We start from the raw sequence: 21,610 nt of genomic DNA, 5'->3' as shown, positions 1-21,610 counted from the left end.
AAACAACATGTTCCTTGGCTCTACATATTCATCAGGCCTCTAGCCAAGGAACACGTTCTTCTGTGTAGAGGATGGCTTCACAGTTGATCGAGAGCAGCTCCGTGGCAGATCAGTTCAAGTCCTCTCTCTGGCATTCTATCCACGCAGGCCAGGTAGAGTCACTTGCCACATCCATAACGATGCATACACAGGGCTGCCTTGTCTTCAGTACAGATACAGGAAAAAAATGTGGTGTAGATGACAGAGAGGTGCATTGGGTGCTGAACCCAAAGATTTAAAAGATGAGGCCTCTGGCTGTTAGTTTTGATTCTTTCACGCATGAGCACACAATTATATCATGCATGAACACAAAATTATCACATGCATGAAGGCACAATAATGTCATGCATGAGCGCACAATTACCTCATGCATGAGCATACAATTATTTAATGCATGAACACACAATTACCTCATGCATGAGCACATAATTATGTCACGCGTGAGCGCACAGTTACGTCACACATGAGCACAAAAATCATCCCAAAAGAAGTCAAAACCTTTTCAGGTCCTTGTGGCATTTTCTTAAAACACATTTACAACTGAGTGTAGTGTAAAGAAACTACACAATTTTTCTATACAGAGTACAGCTATGCTTTGTGCCCAGGTTTTCTCGGTCATAGAGGTGTACTGAGCCAGCTTTACTGGAGATGTAAATGAAGAGACTTGGCACACATGGAAGGGCAGAGTATGTCCTCTGACATACCTGTGATACACACAAGGTGTCCATGCCCACTTCAAGGCGTGCAGGGGAAGGCTGGACATATAGGGAGCAGTGCAGGAGCAGTGCGGGGAGATGTGCGGGAAGACATGTGGGGAGATATCCCACAGATAGAGCAGTGCAGGGAGATGTATGGGGAGATATGCAGGGAGCAGTGTAGGGAGATGCTGGCTGCGAGCAGCCTCGGTGCATGCGGGGTGCGGAGCAGGTGTTGCCACCGGGCGATGCCAGGGTGTCCGCAGGCTTTGGTGGCAGGGTCTGTCCACAAGGTCTGTCCGCAGGGTCTGTCCGCGGGGTTTGTCCGCGGGGTCTGTCCGCGGGGTTTGTCCGCAAGGTCTGTCCGCAGGGTCTGTCCGCAGGGTCTGTCCGCGGGGTTTGTCCGCAAGGTCTGTCCGCGGGGTCTGTCCGCGGGGTTTGTCCGCAAGGTCTGTCCGCGGGGTCTGTCCGCGGGGTTTGTCCGCGGGGTCTGTCCGCGGGGTCTGTCCGCAGGGTCTGTTCGCGGGGTCTGTCCGCGGGGTTTGTCCGCGGGGTCTGTCCGCGGGGTCTGTCCTCAGGGTCTGTCCGCGGGGTTTGTCCGCGGGGTCTGTCCGCGGGGTCTGTCCTCAGGGTCTGTCCGCAGGGTCTGTCCGCGGGGTCTGTCCTCAGGGTTTGTCCGCGGGGTCTGTCCGCGGGGTCTGTCCTCAGGGTCTGTCCGCGGGGTCTGTCCGCGGGGTCTGTCCTCAGGGTCTGTCCGCAGGGTCTGTCCGCGGGGTTTGTCCCCCCGAGCCCGGCTCGACCCTCGCCCCGCTCCGCGCAGCGCCGGGAGCGGCCGGCAGGGGGCGCGCCGCCCCCTCGGTGCGCGGGGCCGCGGGGCTGCCCCGGCGGGAGGAGCGCGGGGAAGGGCGGGAGCGGCCGGGGCCGCGCGGGGCGCGGCGGCCGCTCCGGACCGCGGACCCACCGTCTGCCCCGCGCGGGGCCGGCCGTGCCGGTGCGGCGTCGCGGAGGGCAGCGGGTGGGGAGGGCAGCCCGAGAGAGCTGCCGAAGCCGCCGGGCCGGGCTGCGGCGGGAGCTGCCCGGCGCAGGGGTGGGGACTGGCCGCTTCCTTAAACGGCGCGGGGCCGGCGGAACGAGCCCGCAGCGCCCCGGTGCGCCGGGCCGCGCCGACCCTCCCGGGACGCGGCCGCAACACGTGGAGCGAACTTTTGAGGGACGCGTGTCTGCCCCGGACGGGAGCCCCGCCACCCAGGACCGCAACGCTGCACGGAGCAGCTCGTCTCTCTCCGGTTTGATGACTTTGGGTGTTGGATTTTGGCTTTTTTTTTTTTTTTTTTTTTTTTCCTTCTGCTTTTGGGTGGTTTTGGGATTTTTCCTCTCTTTCCCCTACTTCTCTGGTGCTCTTGTGTCGGGACACTTCAATCTCGCTGGGGCAAACGCCGCGTTTGAAAAGCCGACAGAAACGTTGCAACGTCCCTTGTGGCAACGCATTCTATTTATTTATTTTTATTTTTTGCCTTTTGCAAGGGCAAAGAGGAAGGGTAGGAAAAAACCCACCGTGATCAATACCGGCTTAAATACTAATCTGCGAGGCGCTGGGCTGCGGGAGGCAGGAGAGGGGAGCGCGGCCGCCCGCCGCCGCTCCCCGCTCGGCTGTAGCTCAGCCCGAGCCCTTCCCGTGCGGATTCCCGAGGACCTGCGGCTCTGGGCGGGGAGGCGGCGGCAGGGGCCCAGGAGCCCCTACCCCCCCCCGCCCCCCAACCAGAGCAGGTAACGGAGGGGCTCGGGATTTTCTGTCCGTTTGGTATTTTCGCTCCCACCTCTCCGCGCACGAAGTTCCCGCAGGAGCGGGAGCGGGATCAGCGGTGCCGAGTCACGGTGGGCGTCGGGGCCCGGCCCGAGGTGCGGGACCGGCTCCGGGAGCCGGGACCGGGACAGCTCTCAAGTTCGGGGAGGGGGCTGCGTGGATCGCTGCCTCCCCCGGCCGGGGGAATGATCCCCCTCCGGCGGGGTCCCCGATGGCCCCGGGGCGGGGGCTCTGCGCTGGCGGTGAGCACCGGCCAGAAAAAGGGGTTCAGTAAAAGATAGCGGTGAGCAGTGGTCGCCTGCGCCTGATGGGCGAGCTGAGGGCTGGGTCTTTGCGGGCGAGATGAGAGGTTCGTGTCTTCAACTGGCCTACAAAGTCCCAGTTCTCGGCTCCCGGGACCTGCCGGGCGCGCAGCGGGCGAAGACGGAGCGCGGCGGCGCCGCTGGCGCTGCCCGGGGCCGCTCGGGCGGGACGCGGGGCCCGGCCCGGGCGGGTCGGCTCCGGGGGCACGGCGGGCGGTGCTCGGGCGGCCCTCGGGGACCGCGGCTTGCCCGGCGCTGGGGCCGGCGGGTGCCCGGCTCGCCGCGGGGAGAGGACGGAGCTGGTTCTCCGCGAACCGTAAGTGCATTTTGTATTCTTCTGCCTCGGAAAGGGCCTTAAACGTGCGCGTCCTACCAGTGCTGGCGGCCGTCCCCGCGGCTTCGCGGCGGTCCGGACCAGCTGTGCCCGGCCCTGCCTTGGCGCGGAGCGAGCGCTCGGTTTCGCTCCCGTAGGACCATGTGCATCCTTCCCTCCGCTTTCACTTTCTAAAAACACAGCTGTTTTCTTTTTTTTTTTTCGTTTTCTTTTCCCTTTCCCCACTTTTTTTTTTTCTTTTTTTTTTTCTTTTTTTTTTTTTTTTCTTTTTAATATAAATCTAGTCACATCCATACGGAGCAGCCAGGCTACCGGAAATTCTCTTACTCACCTAAGCGTTTTTACCACCCAGCATTCCAGAGTTCCTTATTATTTGTCGGATTTCGATTCGGCACACTGCACGTCTGCAGACATTGGTTTGTGCTCCTTCTTTGGGCACAGTGTATATACAACTCCGGGTGTGTATATTACTCTTGGCTTGTATAGCATCGTATTTATAACTTCTGTGCCCTTCTGTGTTATGTTACATTACATTTTAAGTTCTTCCAACTATTTTGAGGGTCCTCATAATTTTTTGATTTATGTAGAGATGTTTTTACTTCTCTCTTGTAAAAAGTCAATTATATTGACCTCCAGTAAAGAAAAAGGCCAAGTGGCAACAGTATTCTCATGGCTAAGGTCTATAAAAGCAAATGGAAAATTAAAATCTTCCTCTGTGTTTTTTGGAGCCACTTAGAATTTCATTTTCTCTGTGATGTAGCATTGCAGGAGTCTACATTCTGTATGTGTGTACACAGACTCACACAACTTTTATGCTCCATTCCTATTAAATTTTTATGAACAAACTCAGTTTTCAGCGCAATTTTCTGTAGTCATTGCCCATGAAAAATAAGTGTTATTTCTTTCACAGTTAGGAGAAATTTACAAATGCTGTTACAGACCTCTGCATAATTTTTTCTCCTTCAGCCCTTTATATACAAACACTTGTGTGCAGTATGCTAACTTGTGTATTAATAGCTATTGCTCTGACACATGTCAGGACATACAGACCTTGACAGATCAAGATTATCTCCTATGTGTGGTCCCTCAGGTGCTTCTTTTGACTTGGGGGGTGGTGGATGCAGTCAGGTCTTACTTGGGCCTGTTCTCTTCATGAACCTATTCTGGCTGGGAGCTTTGAAACCATAATTTCAAGGAAAACTTTTTGCATATTTCTTTTCCCTATATGCCTGTTTTTCCAAAGAACCCAGTCTAGTGGCCACAAAAAGGAAAACTACCTGAATATAAGGAGTAAATGCAAAGATGCTGTTACCCGTTTAGGAGAGAACCCGTTGGAGCCCACTCTGCTGGCCTGTTTGCAGCCGTCTTCTCCCTGCAGATCTGTAGCCCTTTACGAAATGAATCTGCAGTGAAATCACAGAAATCTGATTCTAATCATCCGCCCTGGAACAAGTCAGTGCTACAAGAAGACGAGCATAGTGTAAAAATACTTTAGGCACGCGGAGCCATATCATTAACATTAAAACCTGATGGTGTGAAAGGGGGACGGGGAGCAGATTCCTGTGCCTCCTCAGCCCACTCCTTCCAACTTGTGCAACTTGTTAGGCATCTCTGGCAAGCAGTGATTTTTGTGGAGGTTGGTTGTGTTGCTAGTTGGGCTCCTGGACTTGCTGGTGGGCTAATGTGAAGTTTTCCCTTTCATACCAGGGTTTCTGAACTGTGCTAATTCTTTGTTAAGCTGGGTAAACAGATGAGTTTAGCTTTTGTCAGGTTTAACATAATCTGAATTCTTTTTTTTTCCAACAACAATTAGTTTCTTCCTGCCTTTAAGTAGCTCTGGAAAGTTTTGTTCCCCTGAAACCTATTTTGGAGCACTATACAGCATAATTTGAGTTACTACCTTTTCATTTGAGTGTACCAGTCAAGATTCAGTGGAAGCCTGGCTTCTGTAGAAAGTGAGTGCTCAGCATTTTATGGCCACCAAGGCTTGTTATATGTGTACCTTTGAGCTTCCAAGTCCCTAGTCACTTTTAGAGATTTTTTTTTTCTTAATGGCATTTGCCAAGGTGAAAGGACACATTTTTTTAAGCAATATTCATCTGTTTGCACTAGCGTGGATATAGTTGTCTATAGCTGCGAGAACTCTGTTGACAGACTGGCTGGTACTAGGAATGTGGGTTTTTCTCCATTCATCTACATTATTAGGAATATTTAGATCATAGCCACACACACTGCATTGACAGGCACTTTACAACTTCTGTCTGTGCCCCGAAGAACATACAGCACAATGCAGATGTACTTCTCAGCATCTGGTTTACACTGTGGAGTTTAAACAGTCTCTCTGAATTAAAGTTCAGGCTGGAAGGGAACATTCCCTCATGCCCCAAGTGACTTTTTGTGGGTCAAATTACCAAGTAAAAATATTTTATTTTTAAATAATATTGCTCTGAAGGCTGGGTTGGGGGTAGACCATGGTTTAGCACTTTCCAAATGCTAAAGAAGATGGTTCAAGCTTCTGCTGCAAGTTGTGGACAAGTTTTTAAATTATTGTTTTAGCTCTGAGGCTTTCATAATGTTCTGTGCTCTCTGGGATGCAGATTCAATTATTCCCCCCTCCCCGGTTAATAATGGGGCTTTGTTTTATTTTCACTTATAAACTTTATGCCTCTCTTGCTAATCTTTCTGTGTGTACAAATATGCTTCCTTTGTCAGTCAGACTTGGCAATACTTAGACCACAGTAAACTAGTTCTGGGCAGTACAGCAAGGCTTTCTATTTATCAGGGCCTTTCCGGGGAAGTTTATTACACTGTAGGGGTGACATTTTCAGCCTTCTGAAAGAGTTGGTAAATATTTGGCAGGTTTTACTCCTACAGGAAAAAAAAAAAAAAAAAAAAAAAAAAAAAAAAAAGCCATATTTTATCTGTGATAAGGCCTGAAAGAAAACTATCTAGGCATTAAGGTTTGAGTTGTCAGGCAGAAGGGTGGGGTTCGTGCAGGATATTCTTTGAATTGCCCTGAGTGAAGTCAAATGTTTGCCTGCAATTTAAGAACCACTGTTCCTCTATGTTTGCAAATAGAGACCTTCGAGCCAGGGCTGTATTTTAAGTTGCAGGAGGGCACAGAGCAGAGCAAGCCTGTGATGTCTGGATTACAGATATGTGTAATCAGGGACAGGTTGGAGTTAGATGGTGCCTGTGATCTTCTCTGTTGCTCAGTACAGACTTTTCACAGAATGCTGGACGTGCTTGTGTTAGAGCCTTGCACCCTCAGAGAGGGCTGAACTCCACAGGAGTGGAGCAGTGAGTGTGTGCCCAGCTTGCAGGCACTTTTCCCTCCGCTCTTGACTCCATCTGCAGATGGCAAATGCCAAGCTCGGGCTGTGCTCCATGCCAGCTCCTGCTCCAGGCCAGCTCTTCAGCACTCAGAGGCAAACCAGACAGGGAAGGGAATGTGCTTCTCCTTCCCACTGCTGGCCTACTTGAGAAAATCCTTCCAGCTCCTGCTGATTTCATCACTTCCCTTCCTGAGGACCCAAAAGTGCCAGGTCCCAGAGGGGAGGGGAAGAGGGGAGGAGAGCCTGGAAGAGGCTGCAGGATGGCCAGTGCTGGCCCACGGGTGAGGACACACCTCTGAGGCTTTGGCTCCTTGCCACATTTCGAGTGACAATCCAGTCAAAGGTAGATTGGTGGCACCTGCGTGACTTTTCCAAAGCACTTTGCTGTCTCCTTTTGCCAGTGTGATTCTTGCTTGGTTAGGGGGGTTTCTCTGGGGGAGCAAGTGAGAAAAAGGAGGGTCTATGTGATGGTACTGCCAGGAGGGTTACAACTGCTCAGATCCCAAAGAGGGGAGTGTCTGATTGCTGGGGTTGGGAAACCGTTCCTTGCTGAAGGCAGAATACCTCTGTCAGGTCCCATCGCCAGCCTGGGTGTTTGTGTGAACCTTGGTATGAGCCAGAGCAGTGTGGAAAAGAAATCATGTGGCTGCAGACTGAAGAAAATGAGCCAGGGTGATGCTGGTCTAGGGACAGCTTCCCCTTCCCAACTCACGGGCTTTGGATTCATGGCATATTTCTTTAGCACTGAAGAATCAAAATATTTCCAAGACATTGCTTGGTAGATTTGATTTTGGATAAGCTTCCTGAATTTTATTTCGATCTTGGTGGCCTGTCAGTTGATGAGGCTTAGGCTGTTGGGTTTTCCCTTCTGTGGCAGCAGGCAATAGGCCTTTGTTTGTGTCCTTTGGGAGAAAGTCCTTCACAGTGTGGATGGATGATGTGCCCACATTTGTAGGATTTCAGTATTTTCCCAGTAGAGATTTGTTAGTGACACAATTTATAGGTCAAGGACTGGAGTTGTAACTCCTAGATCATGCCTGATAGAGCTGTCATTCATTATTATTATTATTATTTTAAATACAAAGCATCCCACCTGACCAAGGCTTTGGAGTCCTGCTCAGGCAGTTACTTTGCAGAACTTGGCCAGTGGTGGGCAGATGTCAGCCCATGGAGTAATGCCCACTGCTCCAGGTGAGATTCTGAGGAGCAAGCATCACCTGCACTGTCCAATCTGCTGAAAGGGTCAGTCTTGGATGGCTGGAGGCAGGGCAGGATCTCTTCCCATCCTTTTCCTGGTGAAATCCAATGAAAGAAAATGGCAATATTCCAGTTCTTGCAACTGGTTTGAATCTCTATAAATGCACTTCACTTTTTTTTTCTTTTCTTTTCCCATTCCAAGTATGGAATTTCCTCAAACTATAAAATTTGAAAGTAGATTTGATTCAACAAAATCTCTCTGCATGATAACTTTTGAAGTATGTTGAGGAACTCAATTTAAAACACTTTAATTCAATCAGCAGGCTGTAGGAACTAATCTATAGTGGCCCAAAGGCCTGCTAAAATTAGTCATGGTTTTATGTTGTTGGAAAAAAACTCTTTAGGGGTGGCTCTGTTGTTACAAAGAACAGGACTTTTGAGTATATGACTGTTGGTAGGGTTAAATTCAAATATGCAAGTGCAGTAGTTTGAGGAATAAATTCCAGAAGCTGTTCAAGGCTCAGCTGCATTACAGAGCGACGGTCAGGTTGGGTTAGGCAGAACTGCTGTGGACTGAAACATCTGGAATAATATCACATTTCCCCAAAGTGGAATTTTCTTTAAGAGCAGCAGCAATTGCTGATATTTGAGAGGGTGGAGCCAGCAGTAGCCTACAATGGCTGGAAAATGAATTAAGAATTTATAGAGTGAAATATTGAGACTTTGTCAGGAATCATGATTTTGATTATGATCTCTTGTGTAAAGCATCAGCTAATTCTGAGAACTGGGGCTTTCCAGGCTGCGGGGATTGGTTGGACAGTTTCTGCTGCAGCCAGAACTCGGCTCCTTGGCACTTGGCTTTTTAGTCTTTTGATGAATTCCAGTGAAACAAGTTGTGGCAAACTGATTTAGAGCTTTGGAGCCAGAATATGCATGAAAAATCTTGTATGAAATGAGAGATGGTTTCATAAAGAATTTGAATGTAGTTCAGTTAAAATATGCTTGATTTAAAACTGTAAATGCTATTTTGATTTTTTAAAGAAAGAGAAAGGTTTCCTCAATTCCTGCATTATGGGTGTATTTTACTCCTGAAGGATACTATAAAAGACTTGAAGTCTTAGTTGCATATTAAAGTACTTTCTTTAAAAAAATCTGCTTTGACTACAGAGATATTTTGTATAATTGTGACTTCATCTGTTAATTTTGAAGGAAATATTTCTGGAGAAGAAAAACATTTCCATGCGAATAACAGTTGTACGGAACAAGAAACAGAAAGGTGCTTAATCACATTTTAATTTGGACCATAGCACCAAAAAATAATGTCATTTGGAAAAATACCCTAATCAGATATTTACAGTATCCATTTTTTCCATCTTGTGGATTATTCAGCCCTACAGTTAATGGTTTACATCAAGCTTTCAGTACGTTAAGAATGTGTGCTTCTGTACACACCCCAAAACCAGCCTGAATTCACATTTTAGAAACAACCTAAATGAAGGGGGGTTTTAAACAATTTCACTGAACAATAAAATTCAACTGAGTAACTTAAGCCGAATTTCTTAAATCTGAGTCAGTAAAGAGCTCCCAAAATGTCATGCACAATAGATTGTAACAAAGGAGCAAAACTTCCCCGAATCTTTGCACAGTGTTTGTTACTGCAACTCAAAGTGCTACTTTGAGATTAGAATTACTTTACTCCAAGTCTCAGCCTAAATTTAGCTCCAGGATTCACATACTGCACTCGCTTCATTAGAAGAGTTTGGTTTTCTTACAGCATATTTGGGCTAGTTTTGCATCTCCTTGGGGAATAAATTACAGCCTGAATGAGAACATTCACACGTATTTATGGCATTAATGCTCTGTGCAGTTGGAGGGGCTGTGTACAGTCAGCCTTTTAAACTAATGCTACCTCTAGCCCCTTTCCAGGGCTTCATTTACTTTTTGTATCAATGGCCATCAAGGGCAGTGAGAAACAATGAAACAGTTTTTCTTCTGACAGTGTTTCTTTGCAAACATGGCAATAAGTTTCTCACTTTAGAATTTCTATCAGAGTGAACTCTTTCCCCCCTGCAGCCCAGCCCCCTGTAACTGCACTTGTATAGCGAGTTGTATGCCCCAAATAAAAATGCAATAAATCCAGAGTAAGAAAAATGCTTATGAGCCAGTTTAAGGTGTTATGTAATACTAGTTACATAAAGTTTTGGATGTCTTTATACTTTTATGGTATTATTGCCTTCAAAAAGAACACAAACTGCAATTTAATTTCAAAACATTTGATAGTAGTTTTGTCTTAAAATGCATAAATTTGGCTTGTAGATGTGGCTAAATCACGGAATGAATTTACAGCTCTCCAAAGAAACAGCAGGTGTGCCCAGTGCTAAATAAAACATCTCCTGTAAGCCAGCAGAGATCTCCTGATCTGCACCAGCCCAGGATTTATCCCATGCTCTAATTTTGGTGACGGGTAATGTTTTCAGACAAACAGTCACGAGCACACTATCATTTTCTAGCACTATGCTCAGAACTGTTGAGAAATTCTGATACTTTCAAACCTTCTATAACTTTGAAGTGTGTTTTCCAAACAGAACTATTTTATAACTGGTCAGCTATCAGTATTACATCAATGCCAGATTACAGTCAGTTGTTTGCAGGCAGCAATCAGGGTTTCAGTGCTTAAAAATACATCTAAAGAGGCTGTTGCAAAGCAGAGTATGAGCTGTGCTGTAGGGTGGTGTGGATGGGATTATAGCCCCTGAAGCTCTGACTGGTGGGCTGCAAACATAAGGGTTTCTTTGAAAGCTGTGGTCAGGATCTTGTGTTACCTGTGCCTCTCTTGCCTGTGGCCTGTGCAATGCACAGGATGTGAACGGAATCAGTCACCAGGCTGAGCTCTTCCTCTCCTGTCGCCTGTCCTGCTTGAGTAAATTCACACCCGGAAGGAAACACTTTAGTCCGGGTGAAAGAAATGTAGTACATCCCAATACAACCTTCAGAAACAGTCTCTCCCACCTGAATGATTTCCACAGCAGCCAAAGATTTTACTTCTAATGAAATTTGCTATTACTTCACTATTCCAGACACAGCTTTGAATGTAAGCAGTGCTGCTGAGCTATTACCTGACAGTCAGAAGCCTCTTGTTCATTAAAAGTATTTTTAAAGGGATAGAATTTCCCCTTTTGCCAAGAATTTCTTGTGCCCTATGCAGTACTGAAGGGCAGTCAAGAACCTGGACATTCACAGAGCATTAACTGGTAACATCTCATTTTCACTGAAATATCTCATTAGAAGTATTTGGCAAAATGATTCCTCATTCTCCCAATATGGAGTTCAGTTAACTTCATCAGTTGAAACAGTGGGTCCTTGGTCTGGACTTCCCCTCAAGGCAGAGGAAAGGGGAGATGGCTTCAGGGTCAGGGTGTCTCACTGAGCAAGTTAATACTTGAGGCTGGGAAACGGCTCTTACCTCCCTGATCAGGAGCTTTGTACAATCAGTTGTGAGTCACAGATGTGAAGGCTCCCAGCCACTGATACAAATAGAAAGGTTTTTAACCACGTATTTCAGGTAACTCTTATATTTGCTTGATGGCTTTGGTATGAGAGGTCTAAAACTTGTAGATGAGAAGCTCCTCCTGTAGCAGGGGACTGGTGGTTGGGCACTGAACACCCGCAGGCACCAGCACCAGGGTGTGCCTGCAGCACCCAGCTGTTCTGAATGTTGCTGTGACTTTCTTTCAATCTCTATGGCAAGTGAATTGGGTTTCTTTAACCTATTCTTATGGCTCTAAACTAGTAGCAATTTTAAGGACACCTAGCTCAGCTTCATGTTGCCAAATCCTGTCTCGTTTAATTAATGACATTCAGCAAATGACAGGGGGTTGTCCTGTGAGTTGCTGCTGTAAGGAGCTTCTGGATATATAGAGTTGGACCCCAAAACCAGTGGGCATTTTCCGCAGTAACCAGTGGTTATGAACCTGTACCTGGCAATCTGCTCCCTTTGAAAAAAACATTTCAGAGTTACCCCTGTCAAGTAATGCTGAAATGAGAGGGAAAAGTCATGTGAATTCTCCCCCACCTGCAGCACTAAGTCTGGGATCCCTAGTAATGTAAATTTCATTTTCTGTGCAAGATTTTACTGCATTTAGTACCAAAAAAAAAAAAAAAAAAGCTTAAACTTACAACAAAAGACTAACATCTTAAGCAGAGAGCAATATAGTTTAAAAGCTCGAGTTCAATGTATTAGTGCTTCAAGAAGAGTGAGTGCACCTGGGCTTGGCCAGCTGTCTCTCTGGGAACTGTGGGTTTTTTCTCTTCTCTGTTGTGCCCCAGTATCCAAAATAGACACTTTTCATGAATGCGCTGGCAAGGAACAGCATGTGATGGGATTAGAGATGAGGCGAAGCCAAAACACTTATCAATTATTGTATCTGTTTACTTCCTCAAAGAAGGCTCTCTTCAGAGGCACGTGCCTCCTCACTTGTAACCAAACCCCCTGTGCTCTCCCTTGCTTGTTGAAAATTGATTTGCACGTGCTTTGCTCCAGTGGAAGTCTTTTGGCTTGTCCCTATGAAATGTCACTGCTGGTGGGTGTAGCTGGGCGTGGGTGTTCCCTGCCCTTGGGATGCTGGCACTGCACACGGGTCACACGCCTGCCTCGAGGAGCGGCTCTCTCTAGTCCATCAAGGCTCCCTGAGTGCCACAAAAAGGGCAGTTGTGTCTTTAAAAAAAAAAAGAAAAAAAAAAAGTGGTGCTTTCAGGTCCCAGTCTTCTCTACTTGCTTCTCCCTAGGGAATGGGCACAATTTGACCTTCCTCTATTATTATGAGCTAGGAATAAGCCTTTGCTGGAAAGGTGGAAAAGCACAGTGAAAAAAATCCCCAGGATCATGTAAGGTGTGGCTAATGAAATGTGGATTTACGTGACCACCCATAGCTGATGCACATTTTATGCTTGACTTCTTCCATCCGATGAGTCCACTGCTAGCAGGGGCAATAGTTTCAATTATATGCTCCATATTTTTTTTAGGACTTTGTACATTGCCCAGACATAAGGGAACTAATCCACAAAATGTGCAAATGAAATGAATTTAAGTTCTTACCTGAAGCAGTATCCAGGCAAAGTAAAAAACTGAACCATATGCTTTGTAAAAGCTTGAAAATTACAATAATTAGCTCATGTTTTAATGCTAATACATTCTGACCATATACATAGTATTGTAAAGCTCATAATAATTAACGGTATTGGTGCAAAAATGGGGAGAATAAGTCCACATTTGTAATTTTTAAAAAAGTCAGAAACTGGACTTTGTGTGAATTCTATGGGGTGTATAAGCACAGGAGTATTCTTACATTCTTTCCACTTATTTGACCTCAAAGAACTGGTAAATGGAGAGCACCAGAACACCTGATAGATCTACTTAAAGCTCCAGGTCAGTAGCATGCTTAAGCACATGCTTAACTTAAAGCATACAATTAATCACATCCCTTGTCCACAGAGTAATTAAACTTGTGCTTATGTACTTTGTACAGCACAGTACCTGCCTGCAGGCATTCTCTGAATAATACTGTGCCTGAGAAAGTGGTGAATCAGAAAGTGATTTTTGGCTGGAGTTCGAAAATGAGCTTAAAAGAGTGAGTTAGGCACCCAGAACTTGTTAGATTTGAATAGCTATGGAAAAGCTGGTCTTGTCAGCAAAGCCGAGTAAGGTGTGGCCATTTACTTTATGGTAATACCTCAGTTTTGTTTAAAGTGAAATGATTTAAAAAACCCTTTTGCTTGGTAATTCCCTGCTGCTCTCCTATAACTCTTTGCTTCCCTCAGTGCTAGGCAGAACAGCAGAGCCCAAGCGGGGCAGCCTCTTGCTGACAGCTTCTCTCTTTACTAACTCATCGGGGTTTAGGTGGGTTGAGCACTGGGGGCCAGCACTAGCAGGTCGAGGCCAGCGGCGTGGCTGCTTTTCCTGTCATTGATCAGCCTGGGCAGGGCTCTGTGGGAATACACTCCTCTGGAGCCAGCAGGCATATGGGCACTGCTGGTCATTATCTGTACCCTCCCAGGCCTCTCTAGCTGCTCCAGCACTGCTGAGGCCAGAGTATTGGGTTACAGCTGCACTACTGAACCCACCAGCCAATGGTACTGAGAGTGGTCCTGGGCAGAACTGTGACCTGGGCCATCTCCAGACAGTTCTGGACATTGTCTGAAACTCAGCATGAGCGATGGACCATTATCAAGAGGCTGTTCCAATGTGTCCCCTTTCCCCTCTTCTTTTGGAGACTTCAACAAGACAGCAGTGACCAGACTGGGCTGGTTGGCCATGCCCTGGTTAATTTGCTAGGAATCATGGAGCCTCTTCCAGCCACAGCTCCTCCCCTGGCATTTTTCTCCTACTGTTTGACTGTTCTCCCTTCCTGTCCCTGTCCTGGTGCCAGCCAGTTTGATGTGTCACTCATCACACCAGTGAGCTCCCACCTGAGCTGCTCTGGGTGTGCTTTGCCCACACATGGGCGATTTGACCAGGCACCACTGCCGTCTTCTTTGCCAGCCTGAGCCGGGTCATGGTCTCTTGCCCCTCAAGTGTAATGTGGCAGCCTCAAGTAGCTTGTTGATGACTAATTGTTTTATTTTATATACTTAAAGTCAGCTGCTTTAATGTGCTTGTTCTCCAAGGTTCTTGTGTATAAATGCTAGTGAGGTCACCATGCTGAGGCAAACCAGGGCAGCATCAAAAGCTCCTCTTTGAAATATTGGCGCCTGGGTATCTGAATGGTGGGAGGCTCGTTTACAAAGCAGCCTCTATGGAAAGTCTGCGTAATGTGTTTGATTATCCAACCTTGCCATTTTCATAGGGACCTAGTCAAGATGAACAGAGCCTAGATGTACCATCTCCTAAAAATAACTCTGGCTTTCCAGCTCCTCTGCTGATGTTAGGAGTGGGAGAAAAAAAAGTGATGCTCCAAAATGAGGATTGTAAAGAGAGAGGAGATGTCAAATGCACATGGTCAAACCCACCTCTTGTCAGCCCTGGAGGATGGTGCTCTTCCAGTAGTGCTCCAGTGTTCCTGCCCTTTTGGGTCCCAGGCAGCTTCCTCCAGCACTGGCTTTCCTGGCCAGGAGCTCAGCTGGGCAGCTCTGCTAGAGACAGTGACAATGGGGACATGGTCTGTTCCTTGGCAAAGTGAGACACTTCCTGAATTCTCCTAATGTGTGTATTTTTAATTTTTTGTGGGTGAGGGACAGGGGCAGAACTGGCCAGGATGGATCACAGTTCTCACTGTGTATTCCTTTTGTGCTGTACAGTTAATACTTTCCTGGGGACTGCTCCTGTAATTTTCAAGATGGTGATCAGCCTGATCTCGGTTTTGAGAGAAAAATCAGAGCCATGCCTTGTTCCAGAAAGCAAACCCCACATGTAATGGTTTCTGGAAGTTTTGCCAGCGTTTCTCCAAAGCAGCTCATTAATTTCAGGGCCATGCTGATACTTGCTCTCTTGGTGTCATGTCCACTGGCTCATGCACCTTGAGTCAGCTCCAGGTTTGGGAAGTGTACAGTCCCAGAGTCCTCAGAGCCTTGGTGTACTTTCAGCTGCTCTGAAGGCAGCCCTTCGTCTTTTCCAAGCTATGTAGATCCAGCACTTCTGCCATCTAAACCCGGAGGCTGAAGCTCTTGTCCGGGCACAGCAGGATCGGCAGCTGCTGTTTAAAAGGCTCAGAATCTCTCCTGTGAGTGGGTGTTACTCACTTGGTAATACCAGTCCATTCCAGCTGAGGATCTGTCCCTTTGTTTTGTATGGGACAATTTGTTTTCAATTTTTGTTTCTGAAAGGAAACTGTCAAGACAAAATTCACACTTAAAAAAATTAAGGGAAACAGCCTTTTGTCCGTTTCTAACAATCCCCTTCCATGACTAAAGCTGGAAGAATTCTAGAAACTGCAATAATTTTCTACCTTCACTTTGGTTTTGTTCTGCTCTTGCATTTTCTAAGTTTCAGATACAGCAAAATAATTTGAGTTAACATCAGTGTAACCTAGAGATGTGTGCTTTGATCATCAGAATCTGATTGTGCTTTATCTAGAAGTGGGACGGGGGCAGCAGGGAGCCAAGAGAAGCTTAGGCAATATTCACTCTTCTTGTAGTGCACAGCCTGGTGCTGGCTTTACAATCCAAGAGGGAGCATGCAAAACCTCTGTGGAGGGTGTTCCCCTTCAGCACATATCCATCCTCACTGAATTGTGCCAATGACCCAATGCCAGGAATTTAAAACTGGGGGTGAAACAGCTTGCCCGGGCTGCAACAACTCCAGTTACTGCCTTTCTGTGCCCTGGGTCTGCTCTGCCTGCTCGTGGTGGGGTCCTGGCTGCCGGGGAGGTTCTGCTCTTCCTGGGGCCGGGGCTCATCAGATTTTCTTCTGTAGTGGTACAGCAGCCAGTGCTGCAGGGACCTGGTCCTGCCTGGGGCTCCCAGAGTTTTTTATTGTCAATTCAAGGAGAAGAAAATAAAAACAAAAAGCTTTTGCAAATAATAACAACATGCATCTCATTTTCATTTTAATCCTAAAAACTACTTGATGCTCATTCCAAAAGAATTGATTCCTTAAATGAATGAAGCAGCCAGGAGTGCTGCTTTCAATGTGGGACTGCTGATGCTCTGACTCATGCCCTGCTTCTCGTGGGCTCTGGTTTTTATGCTTCATTTAGGACACCAACATCATTAGCATTTAGAGGGCTGCCGCCTTTTTTTTTTTTTATTATTATTATTATTATTGTTAAACTGCTGTTGTAACTTTCTCAAAGATGCAAATAATATTTGGATCCAAATCATGGCTCATGTTTTATTACCATATGAGGGCATAGGGTATGCTTTCAGTTGAAAGCAAAAGAAATTGTACATGAAGATAAGGTGTGGCTCTGTGCAGTTCTGAGAGGGTCTCTGAGTTTTTTGGATGCCAAGTTGTCTGTTACCATGGACTGTCATCCCATGTGGGATGGGTGAGGATATTTGTCTTGTGTTGCACAGGGCTGGGACCTTTGTGACTCCCCAAGCATCCCTGGCCACACCAGCTGTGTGTGTGTCCCTGGAGATGGTTTGTGTTAATGTCAGCACCTGCAAACATGATGCTGGCAAAGGGTCCCTTACTGAGGCACCAATGTGATGCTTTTTCTACAGGGGGAAAGAAAAGAAGAAAAGCCTTGAGAGTGCTGAGGGGTTCCCTGCTTTGACACAAACTCTCCTGGAAGTCCTTGAGCATGTCACAAAGTCCTTCTCAAGGGACTTGTTCCAGAAAGCAAACCCCACATGTAATGGGGACACTTGCAAGCCCATTATGGGATGGGGACACCTCAGCTCTCTACAGGCAGAATTCATGGGGAAACAACAGCAGAACTGTGGGAATCTGCCTGTAGTTTCTGTTGAGTCCGCTGCCATCAAAATACTGATCAATTGAAATGAAAGTATTACTCTTTGCCCTAAGAACTTGCAAGACTGGGACTTGTGAATGAGGGTTGAAAATTCCCAGCCAAATACTTAGCCCTTTTTAGTTGGAAATGTATAGATCTTCTTCAGATATTACTTTACCTGAGAGTTGTTAAGAAATCAGAAGTAATTCCCTAAAATTCTCAGCTTTTTTAATAACTAAAAGGCAACTGCTGCTACAGATGGGTGTGAACTTTCCTACTGGGACCTGAGTGCTGTGAGTCCCCAGGGAAGCTCCAAGTGCCCCTGGGGTTGCAGGGTATGACCCAGTGTGGGATGTGTGGGGCCAGTCAGCCCTGGGATCTCCACTTCCCCTGGCCAAAGACCACTGTTCACATGGGTACCAGAACAAGGAGTACCCACAGCACAAGGTAATCCTGCCTTTTGCCCCTCTGGCTGGGGTGTTCCAGGGCTGCCTGCAGCAAGCTGTGCCTGGCTCCATTTGGTGGCATCCTTGTGAGTGACAGAGGAGTCATCTGGCATTCCGCTGGAACTCAGCACGATGTTCACTTAGGAGGAGCCCACAGGGATGGCAAAGCAGTTGCACACCTTCCCCTGCCATCTGGGCTGGGTGCTGGGGCTGGGGCACTTCTGAGCACATCAGCAGAGCCGTGTGTGCCACACTGCAGAGAACGGACCCTGTCAGACCCTGCCCTCCTGGGGACCGACTGAGCGGCAGCAAGAAAAATGAGGGACTTTCAGGGGCAGCTGTGTTTTACTAACCCAGTCATAATGCCCCTAAAAATCCTTATTGTTCTTGCAATAGTCAACTGTGGCACGGGGAGGCCTGAAGGAGAGCTCGAGGGCAGATGGCCCTCGGGAAGGAGGGCTGGCAGGTTGGAGCAGGGTGTCAGGCTGGGGACAGTGTTTCTGTTGGAGCGGAACTACAAGGACATGGTGTTGTGACCTGTGGTGTGGAGCATGTGCTTCTTATGATGCTCAGGGCATGAGAACTGGAGCACAAAGATGGAGAAATTAAACAAGCCAAGTGCTTTCCCTCCCTGTTGTGTCTGTCTGACATTTCCCCCCACCAGAAATAAATGCAACTAAAGAGATGCACCCCAAGCCCACAGAAAGAGCCCTTACCCAAACCATTCATCCCCTCCCAATTCTGTTTTACCCTTCTTTCAGCAAACTCATTGCAGTCCTCTGGTCATCCACAGCATCTTTCTCTGAGCTTTATTCCTACTCTCATATTTCAGATCAGACCATGATGAAGTAATTGCGTGCAAAGAAGCAATTTGTTAAACAGAACCATAATATTCAATTATTTGCCATCTTCATGCATTCTAATACTTTATTTGCATTTCTGAGAGCTTCTGTATGCTGAGTAAAAGTTTTTATTTTCATTGAACTCTGCAGCAATGTTCAAAGCTTTTATCCTTTAATAACTCTAGGGGTATGGACAGACAAATTAATGGCTCCCTGGCCCCACAGCAGCAGCAGTCCTTTCACATTGTCTGTGTGGATTACTTATTCATTACCTTTCTGAAAAGACTTTGATTATGGGTTTTATCATTTTTATCAATTAATTGATATGCTTATCAACTAATTCTGTTTTATATGCCCATGCCAATAGATTAGGAGTGCATGCTTTTTTTTTTTTTTTTTTTTTTTTTTTTTTTTTTTTTTTTTTTAACTGGGTTTTATGGCTCTGGAGCAAGATTTACTCATTTGTTATTTGTCATTCTCAGGAGCATTTCAACTGCTTTTCTTAAAGCTGAATTCTTTATAAAGGAGAAGTGACTAGAAACCCTGAGCTGAGTCCCAGGTCTTGCTTAACTTCATAAGGCACACTGACACACTGAGGCTGCTCCACTTAAGGTATGGTATGAACCAGGAGCTGATCCCGTGGCTGTGGAATGAGTGTTCACATGGAGTCATCCTGCTGTAGCTATTGCAGCTGCTGTGTAAGCAAGTCCTAAAGGACAGTCCTTGTCCCAGTGACTGTGTGACAGATAAGACAGACAATGGGCACAAGGAAGGCACCACTATCAATCAGGGATGGATACAGTTCAACCCAAGGGAACAAAGAAACTTGGGCTGCTCAAAGCCCCACAGAGCTGTCCAGGAGTGTCCTTTGTGCCAGCTGATTCCAGGAATGTGACACTTTTGGAACTGTTTGTGTCAGGACTTCCTGCTTTGACACCTTTGATTTCTGAGACTGCCTCATCATAGGAAACCCCAGATCTGCTGCTCCTCTCCACAAGGACTTCTGTATGCAGCAACTCTCTGTCTTCTTTGGATACTGAAACGAGATGAAAGGGCTTAAATGTTTCCTTGGCAAGATGGGTGGATGGAATTAACTTAATCTGTTCTGATTCTGACACCTACAAGTCAACTGACCCAATCACCTCTTCTGCTAACAGGCTGCAAAGCAGCACTCTACTACTGTGGAATATTCTTTGTGATGAAAACAGGAGGATCAGGAATGGGGGTTTGTAGCTTTTTTGGATGAGTTTTTGTTACAATTTTTATCTTTAGTATCAACACTTTAAATAAGGATGTTAATATGTTAAAATAAACACATTTTTTGCCCTGAAATACTGGAATACGCCTCCCCAGCCTCTTCCTACCTCAGCTCTGCCACTGTGAAGATAACCCACCCATGGATTTTAAGGTCAGAAGGACAAGTCAGAACTTCTAACAGAGGATGAGCACAGAACAAGTCCTGCAGTTCATCCTGCAGCTCAGACCCTGATGAATGGATCTTTTTCATATGTGCTGTGGAAACTCTGCCTATAGAAATGTCTAAGAAGCTGTTGCAGGGCTTTATAACCTTGTGTCTTGTCCCTTGTGGCAAGCTGCAAATTGCCTGCTTATCCTGGCCTCCGTGGACAAACCCCTCCATGTGTGTAACTGCCCATGGGAACTAGGAGAGCACCGTGGTTTGGTGGTGTTTTTGTCAGATCTGTTCCCAAACAGCTCCCCCAGTTGCCACACTGCCTGTCAGAGGAGGGTTGGTGCAGCAGAGGTCTGTAGGGTCACTTGGGCTCACATGCAGGATCCCTTGTGCACATCCTGCAGTGGGATCCAGCCCTGCTGGTCCCTCTTTAACACTTGAGGACATTGTCAGCAGACCAAAGTGCATTTCTTAGTGCCCACACCAAGCCACTTCAAGAACAAATCTGACTAGATTTATTTTTTTTTTCTTTATAAAGTTCAGTTCCACTTAATACCTCCAATTTAGCTTGGAAAAAAAAAAGCAGAAATACCTAAAATAAAAGTGTTTTGAAAAGTATATGCAGGCAGTTATGGGTTTTTTTCAGACTCAGTCTCAGGTGATATCCTCACCTTCTACTGCTGTTAAGCACTGCCCCAGACTTCCTTCAGGTTTCCATCCCAGTCTGTACTAAACATCATGAACATAAAGATAGATCCTGCTGAAATAAAACACCTTGGTCCTCACATGCACACATTTTTTTCTCTGAAAAACAGGTAACAGCAAATGAACTGAGCCTCAGCCACCACTGATGCTGCTTTGCCTATCCATGGAAGGATGCAGAGCATCTGGTTTGGTGACACTGCCCACAAAGAACTGACCCGAGGCAGTACAGAGCAAAGGGTGTAGGGTGAGATCCCAACAGGGAAAAGGGGGAAAAAAAAAAGAAATTTCTCTTCAAGTACAAGTAATTCTGTTAATGCCTGCAAGGAGTCTCTCACTGCAGGGGAGGCTTGCTGAAATGCCTTGCACTGTTATCAGCTGCTCTCAGTGCACAGCTCCTGTCCAGAACAGTTTAATGTGGTACATTCAATCAAACAGAAATTGTATGTCAGACACATATGTGGAATACAATTAGAGAAGGAAATACATTTTGCAGGCAAATTTATTGATTTATTTTATTGAAGCCCTATGGTACTTTGCTGTAGTTTCTGATGAATAAATAGCTGCTTCACAGAGGAAATACAGTTATTTAGGCAAACTTGTCACAGTTTAGACATTTGCTTTTCAGCAAGACTGAATAAATCCAATCTTTCAAGGAACCTTTAGCTTTAGCAGGTGGTTATTGGGCTTTGTCTTTTTAACTGGACCAGAATTGGCCATGTTTCACCAAGAGAACATTTGCTGGAATTGGTGGGAAAGAAACTACAACTTCTCCAGTGGGATGGCTGGGCCAACCTTCACACGATCTGGACCCTGTTCTGGTGCCCAGTTTGTATAGCCTGGGGTTCAAAGGCTGATACTTGGTACTTTTTAAAGAGAAAAGCCAAAACAATACCTGAGCAAAGTGAGCTGACATCCCTGGGTCCGAAGTTCAGCACACAAACTCATCAGCTGATCTAGAACAGCATGACTGTGCCTTTCTCTGCCACATCAAGTTTGAAAAATGTTATTGGAACAGGATTTGTCTTCTTAACCTGGAAGCCCAACAGACAGGAAGTCCTCTTGTTACCAAGCTTGATGCTGTTTTATATGCAGCTTTAAAAAAAACAAAAAA

The 21,610-nt window shown here is 46.4% G+C and overlaps 1 long non-coding RNA gene across 1 annotated transcript; it reads left to right on the top strand.

The window, feature by feature from the left end:
* The first annotated feature begins 1,837 nt into the window (after nt 1–1,837).
* Nucleotides 1,838–20,412, top strand: LOC128797859 (uncharacterized). The gene is made up of 2 exons (XR_008434257.1): nt 1,838–2,020; nt 18,866–20,412. It is a non-coding gene; the product is annotated as an uncharacterized LOC128797859 (long non-coding RNA).
* The last annotated feature ends 1,198 nt before the right edge of the window (nt 20,413–21,610 follow it).

Source organism: Vidua chalybeata, chromosome 19, assembly GCF_026979565.1.
Source record: "Vidua chalybeata isolate OUT-0048 chromosome 19, bVidCha1 merged haplotype, whole genome shotgun sequence".
Classification (NCBI taxonomy): domain Eukaryota; kingdom Metazoa; phylum Chordata; class Aves; order Passeriformes; family Viduidae; genus Vidua; species Vidua chalybeata.
The sequence above is the reverse complement of the archived record's forward strand: the minus strand, read 5'-3'. Positions and strand labels throughout refer to the sequence as shown.